The sequence below is a fragment of the Crocodylus porosus genome, unplaced genomic scaffold (genome assembly GCF_001723895.1).
Source record: "Crocodylus porosus isolate Cpor-Errol unplaced genomic scaffold, CroPor_comp1, whole genome shotgun sequence".
Taxonomy (NCBI): Eukaryota; Metazoa; Chordata; order Crocodylia; family Crocodylidae; genus Crocodylus; species Crocodylus porosus.
In genome coordinates, this window is record NW_017728886.1 from 179,005,699 (window position 1) to 179,013,621 (window position 7,923).

Here is a 7,923-nt window from a genome sequence, read left to right on the forward strand (position 1 = left end):
ACCTCCTAATTCCTCCGTTTAGGATAGTGTTGGGTATTTCATTGACATTAGGGCTAGAAGGAACCTTGGAAGATCATCAAGTCCAGCCCCCTGCCCCAGGGGCAGGAAGTCAGCTGGTGTCAAAGGATCCCAGCAAGATACATGTCCAAATATCTCTTAAAGGAGTCCAGAGTAGGTGCTTGCACCACTTCTGGTGGCGGTCTGTTCCAGGCCTTGGGGGCTTGGGTTCTTCCTTATGTCCAGCCTGAAATTGGTCTTGGAGGAGTCTGTGGCCGTTTGACCTTGTCGTCCCTTGGGGTGCTCTGGTGAACAGGCGTTCCCCCAGATCCTGATGTACACCTCTTATATACTTATAGGCAGCCACCAGGTCCACCCTGAACCTGCACTTTTCCAGGCTGAAGCGTCCCATGGCTCTCAGCCTCTCATCATAAAGTCTGTTCTTTTGACCTAATCATGCTCGTGGCTCTCTTCTGGACTCTCTCAAGCTCTTCCATATCCTTTTTAAATTGTGGAGCCCAGAATTGCATGCAGTACTCCAGCTGCTGCCTCCCTAAGGGTGAGTACAGCAGGAGGATGATATCCTGGGATTTGCTTGAGAAGCATCTATGGTTGAAAGCTAGTTTTGCTCATTTTACCAGCTGCGATATCACATTGGTGGCTCATATTCATCTTGTGGTCAATCATGACCCCCAAGTCCCTTTTTGCTGTGGTGCTAGTAAGCATAGCGCTGCTGAGCCTATAAGCGTGCTGTGGGTTTTTTTTCCCAAGGTGGAGTACCTTGCATTTTTCAGTGTTGAATGCCATCAGGTTTTCGCCCACCCATTTTCTGAGTGTGTCTAGGTTGGCCTGGATCACCATCCTGTCCTTGGGTGTGGATGCTTTACGTGGTCAAATAAAGTTTGGTCAGCTGACTGGTCAAATATTGGTAAAAAAATTGTAAAAAATTGCCAATAGGTCCAAAAAATACACAGAAGAAGCATACATTTCTATTTAAAAATGTATAAAAAACAATCATATTTTTTTAAAGAAAACTACAAAAAATGTAGGTTTCTTTTCTTTTAATAAAATTGCTATAATCTATGACCAATCGAAAATATGCAGTGAATTGACCAGTCAATTGACAATGTTTGACCGGTCAGTTGGTTGGCTTGCCAACCCTAGTTCAGAATAAGGTATATACACAGAAAATGTTGGTAGTTGAGAGATTAGCTTATGAATAAATGTTTTGGCTTTATGCGCTATTAGAATATAATTATATTTACTGGTCCTAATCTGTAGATCTTAAAAGTCTATTTACCAGCTTTCACTGACAAGGGGACTAAGCTGTGCTTGCAAAACTATGAGTTGTGCAATTGAAGATAAAATCCCCAAAAAATAATACATTAATGAGATGAAAACAGTCATGACCAGCAGCTTCCCTGAAGTTCAGAGAGTAGCCATTTTCTTCACTGCTGTTTCCTTAGGCTTGATTGCTCAGTGAGAACCAATCAGACCTTTCAGAACTTCCGCTTAAAATGAAAGACAAACATCTGTTTCAGGATGCTTTTCCTACCATTTTTCTACATCATCTGAATAGATATTGAAACATTTTAGCTATACCTTGGTGATGCCTACTGGCAGCCTATTGGAAGGAAGTGGCTGACAAATTTAGGCTCCCTCTTATTCTTACCTGGTCTAATAAGGGAAGAACTTCTTTATGGAGCTGTAGAAGAAATATCAGACTAAATTAAAATGACTCTCTCCTCTATTGTTCTGGTTTTGAGCTGCAGCTGAGCATTGGCTTTGGGACACATTGAGTGCATCTGTACGTGAAATGAATGTGATGAAAAAAATCCTGGAACAGTTTGAGCTGGAGCTTGGGTGGTGAAGGGGCTGGCTAGGGCATGAAAGTGCTAAAGTGAGGAGCCATATGACAGGCACTCCCCACACTTTAGGACCCTTGTGCCCCAGCCAGTTCTTGTCACCGTCTACATGTACATTGCGTTGTGATAATTACTTCATTGTAAGATAGCACTGTCCCTTACGGTACTATGTTATGGTGGAGTTAACTAACTTACCGCACCCTAATACTAGTGCATGTGTAGACAGTGATGCTTTACTGCAGAGCTAATTAATCAACTCCGTAGTAAAGCATACATGTAGATGCACACACTGAAGCATTTTAAGCTGGATAGAGCCTGCATGTTGGTACAGTATTGATGTGCTCCAAATTAGAAATGCCTCAAAGTAAGGTGAGATTTTAAGTGCTTCATGTATACCTGTCCATACCCTTAGGTGTCTATTCTATTCCATCCATCCCGTGTTAGTTCTCTGTATATACAATGGTATGCACATGCACTTACAAAAAGGAAATCTTCCCAGGACCTTGGAGAAGGGAAAGGACAGTAAGCTGATATTTACTGAGCTTTAAACAAGGTGTGTAAAGTGAGAAGATTGGTAAATATTCTCAATCCTTCTGTGCAGTTCCCTGAGAACCATTCTTCCTCTGGCCTTGGGTAAAAAAGAAAATAAAAAAGTGTCTTAAATAGACCACCCTGTTACACCAGCTCTCTCTGAAGAATATTAATTCTACTCTGTGAGGTTTCCTAAATCCAACTGCATCATTAGAACAGTTTCCAGCATAAACAGTGAGGTAATCTTACTTATGTTATGATTCCTCTCTTTAAAGTCCCTCGTTAAAGCACACTTCTTCAAGGAGGCACATAAACCCTAATCCATTCTCTCTCCCTTTTCTTCCAGCTGAGGTGCTAGCTAATTTAATTTCTGTATAACAGCATAATCCAGAGTTTACTGAAGTCAGTGCCAAGACTCCCTTTGGTTTTGGATCCGAACACACATTTAAAAAAAATGCCCCAAATTGTGGAACTACATGACACATGCTTAACTTCCTCAGTGAATTAAGTTGCTTTTCATTATTCCCCTCCTTTGTATCAGTTTGTTTACTATGTGGATTTCGACACCTACAAGGAAAGAATTTTTGTTAACTTACCTACCAAGGTATGCTTATCTATCACTAGATTGCATCCAAATACTGCCATTCTCTGCATCTCTCTAGGTATAGTTGGAGATGCTCCTTAGCTATATAACATTTGGCTCTGTATGTAAACTTTTCAAAAGTTTAGGGGATAGGTGCTTAGAATAAGCATTCTTGTTCAGGCTTTTGTTTAGTTGTATCAAGGCCTCCAACCTCATAGGCTAGGGACAGACATTACACATAAACTGGTTTAAATCTGTAACAGAACAGATGTTCAGTGCATATAAACCAGTTTGAAAATGGCTGAAATCTGTCTGAGATAAACCTGGTTGAATGTAGTATCAAACTTAAGTGATCTGGCTGAAACTGGTTTATGCAATGTCTGTCCCAGACCCCTTGCTGATTTAAGATAAACCAGATACCCCCAGCATCCCAGCATGCTCTCTGGACTGGGCTGGACTCTCTGCTCTACAGCAGAGCTGGTTCCTCCCCTCTGCTCCCTAAGCAGAGCTACTCTGGCGCAGACTTGCAAACACAGCAGCCAGCATTCCCTCAAAGCTGCGTGTTGTGTGTGGCCATGCAGGTGTGCTCATGCTGCACTGCCAGTGCACGGCCGTGCATGCCACACAGCTTAGAGGAAATTCTGACAACAGGATCTGCTGGCTTCCCCATGCCCCTCTTCCCCCTCCCCTCTCACCACTTGCTGCTTAAGCAAGGATTCCTTCCTCCCCTCTCCCACAGCACAGACCATAGCTAGCTAGGTCTGTGTAAGGCTCTGACAGAGACTGTGGACACAGCAGGATCTGCTGGCTACCCCCTGCCCTATCCCCACCTCACTGTCAAGCAGGAAATCCCCACCTCTCTCCATCCCTCCCATTTCCCACAGGACAGACCCCAGCCCCACGGACCCTAGGCTAATGCTGAGAGGTGTGTGCATGTGTGTGTGTCTCCAATTTCATTGGGACAGGCAGGCACACAGTACAGGGCATTTGGAGCTAATCAACAGGTCATCCCTGTAAGCTGTTCAAGAAGAGTTTGAAGTAACAGGAGAGAGGCTATTGTTTTGCTAATCATATGATAAAGACTCTTATCAGCTCTGGGCTACCTTGCTCCCCTGTCAGCTTGCTGCAGACAGTCTGACAAGCAGGGAAGGCGATTGTTGATGATACGGAGCTTTTCAGATGCATGTACTGAACCCCACCTCTTAGCCTCAGAATGCTAGCAAGAGTCTAGGGGCTGACAGCTCTCCCACCCTTGAGTAACTAGTGGGGAAAAGCCAGGGATGATGCAGGCAGACCTTCCTAGTGAGAAAGTCCTGTTGGGGCCTGGCCATACCCTCTTCAGCTCAACTATGTGCAAGAGAAGGGAGGGCTGCTCTAGGGCCCCTTGGCTTCCAGTCTGAGCCACTGCAGGCATATGACTTAATTTCCTCAGTCCAGAGAGAATATCTTACCAGTTCCCAACCAGTTCAGTCTAGCCAGGTTAGACTAACCTGCAAAGGTTGAATCTATTTAGGCTCAGGCTTTTTGAATGTCTCTCCCTAGCCCTTAAACCTGACTCCCTCTTTTGGTAGGACTATTTCTCTTGTCTCCTTTTCTAGTTTATGAAACGAAAAGAGTATAGTCTCCCAGGTCTTCCTAAATTGCTATATTTATTTACAGCCACAGAAAGAAAAATGTTTTTCATAACAAAAGATGGGGATATGGTAAGAGTCCTCAAGATAAACACCCCTTTTAAACAAAAAAATATTTAAAGTTATGTTTGCATCTTCTGATAAATTTTTTTTCAATGATGACAAAAGAACAATGGCCTGAAATGCAAGCAGAAAAAGTTTATGCTGAACTAGACTATAGAAGAATATTTACCAGAGGAAAAAAGGCAGTTAAACAGACTTCCTCAGTAACTTTCAGATCGTTGAAGATATCTTTACTACCTGTGAAAAACATGTTAGAAAACTAGGAGGACTGATATATCAGAGAATCATAGAAAATTAGGGTTGGAAGAGATCTCAGGAGGTCATCTAGTCCAACCCTCTGCTCAAAGTAGGACCAACCTCAACTATATCATCCCAGCCGAGGGTTTGTCTAGCCTGGTCTTAAAAACAACCAAGGATGGAGATTCCACCACCTCTCTGAGTAATTTGTTCCAGTGCTTTACTACCCTCCTAGTGAGAAAGTTCTTAATATCTAACCTAAAATTCCCTTCCTGTAACTTGAGACCATTGCTTCTTGTTCTGTGATCTGCTACCCCTGAGAACAGTCTAGCTCTATCCTTTTTGGAACCATGCTTCAGGTAGTTCAAGGCTGCTATTAAATCCCCTCTGTCTTCTTTTCTCTAAACTAAATAAGGCCTCTCTCTCTCTCCTTATAAGTCATGTGCCTCAGCCCCTGAATCATTTTTGTTTTCTCCACTGGATCCTCTCCAATTTGTCCACATCCTTTCTGTAGTGGGAGCCCCAAAAAGTGGACACAGTAATTCAAATCTGTTGGAAATGCTCCTATTAATGCAGTCCAGTATGCCGTTAGCCTTCTTCACAACCAGGGCACACTGTTGGTTCATCTTCAGCTTATTGTCCACTGTAACCCCTAGGTCCTTTTCTGCAGAGCTTCTCCTTAGCCTGTACAGGTGCCTAGGATTGTTCCATTCTAAGTGCAGGACTTTGCACTTGTCCTTACTGAACTCCATGAGATTTCTTTTGGTCCAATTCTCTAATTTGTCTAGGTCTCTGAATCCTAGCCCTATTCTCCAGTGTATCTACTACTTCCCCCAGCTTGCTCATCTGCAAACTTGATGAGGGTGCACTCCATCCCATCTTCAAGGTTGTTGATGAAGATATTTAACAAAACCAGTCATAGGACTGACCCCTGAGGCCTTCTACTTGATACTTGCTGCCAGCTAGATATCAAGCCATCAGTTACTACTGGAGGTGCACCGATACATTGGTACAATATCAGATTGGCACCAATATAAAGAAAATTGACTATATCGGAAATCAGCCTGAAGCGGCCAATAATTTGGCCAATAAATGCCCTTGCATGCCCACAGCCACAGCACAGCATGTAGGCAGCAAGGAAGCCAGCCCAGCAGCTTGGAGAGCTGTGGGTTGCTGGTAAGTCTGTTGTGGTAAAAGGGGAGTAGGGAGGGAAAGGGTGCAACACTCCCCATGGTGAGGGAGGGAGTTGGAGTAGGCATTGCCAGCTGGGGTGAGGTGGGTGCGGGATGGGGTAGGCACTGCCCATCTAGGGTGGGGCAGGGGTGAGATGGAGCTGTGGCTAGTCCGGAGGGCATGGGGGGTGGTCCACACCACTGTGTGTGGCTTGTCCGGTGGCTCATCTGCTTGTCCAGCGGCTCCTGCAGCTGTTCCCGCTGATCGTCTCTGAGAGCACAGGGAAGGGGATGTATGCCCTCAGATCTGTGTGGGGCAGACCAGGTGGGCTGCAGCTCCAGGCTGGGGCCAGGGGTCATGCTGTGCTGTGCTGTGCTCATGGCAGGTGGCAATGGTGCTGGGAGGGGGCTTTGGGGGTCAACAGTGAAATTTGGGGTGGCTGCAGCCCTGCCATAGACCCCCTTCCCAATGCCCCCTGGCCCCAGCTGGTAGCTGCAGCCCACCCTGGCCTCTCCCATGCAGATCTGGGGGCACATGCCCCCCCATGCCTTCCCAGATGAGCAGCAGAAGCAGTGGTGGGAGCTGCCCTCCCCCCACCCCCAAGTCCCCCAGACTAGCCATGGCTTTGTCCTGCACCTGCTTTGCCCCAACTGGGCAGCGTCTACCCCAGCCCTACCCCCACTCCCTCCCTGACCATGGGGGACATTGATCTGCTCCCCCACACCCCTTTCTTCCCCCGCTCCCATTTTACCACAATAGATTCACCAGCTGCACACAGCTGTATCAGAAATTGGATTAGTATCAGCTGATATGCCTCCTTAAAATCGGCTATTGGTATTATCCCCCAAAATCTCTAACGGTGCATCCCTAGTTACTACTTTTTGAGCCTGATCATTCAGCCAGTTTCTATCCACCTTATAGTCCATTCATTTAACCTGTACTCCCTTAGCTTGCTTGCAAGAATGTTGTGGGAGACCATATGAAAAGCCTTGCTAAAGTCAGGGTATATTATGTCCACTTGTCTCCCGACATTCAAAGAGCCAGTCATCTCACCATAGAAAGCAATCAGATTGGTCAGGCGTGACTTGCCCTTGGTGAATTCATGCTGACTGTTCCTAATCATCCTTTTCTCCTCCAAGTGGTTAGAAATGGATTCCTTGAGGATCTTCTCCATGATTTTTTCCAGGGACTTAGGTGAGGCTGACTGGTCTGTAGTTCTTTGGGTCCTCCTTCTTCCCTTTCTTAAGGATAGACACTGTATTTCCCATTTTCCAGTCGTCCAGGACCTCTCCCAACTGCTAGGAGTTTTCAAAGATAATGGCCAGTGGCTTTGCAAATACATTGGCCAACTCCCACAGCACCCTTGGATGTGTTGCATCCAGTCCCATGGGCTTGTACATGTCCAGCTTTTCTAAATAGTTCCATACCAGTTCTTTCACCACTAAGGGCTGCTCACCTTCTCCCCAAACTGTTCTGTCAGGTGCAGAAGACTGGGAGCTGAGCTTGCCTGTGAAGACTGCAGTAAAAAAGGCATTGAGTACCTCAGCCTTTTCACACCATCTGTCACTAGGTTGCCTCCTCTATTCAGTAACAGACCACACTTTCCCTGACCTTCCTCTTGTTGCTGACATACTTGTAGAAATCCTTCTTGTTACCCTTTACATCCCTTGCCAGCTGCAACTCCAACTGCACTTTGGCCTTCCTGATTTCATCTCTGCATGCCCAAGAAATACGCTTATACTCTTCCTTAGTTGTGTTGGTGTCACTGGGCATAACCCTAGGTAACTCAGAGGGATGGAAGACCACGAGTGTCAATGAAGCCCCTCTGCTCTGGGCTCAGGTG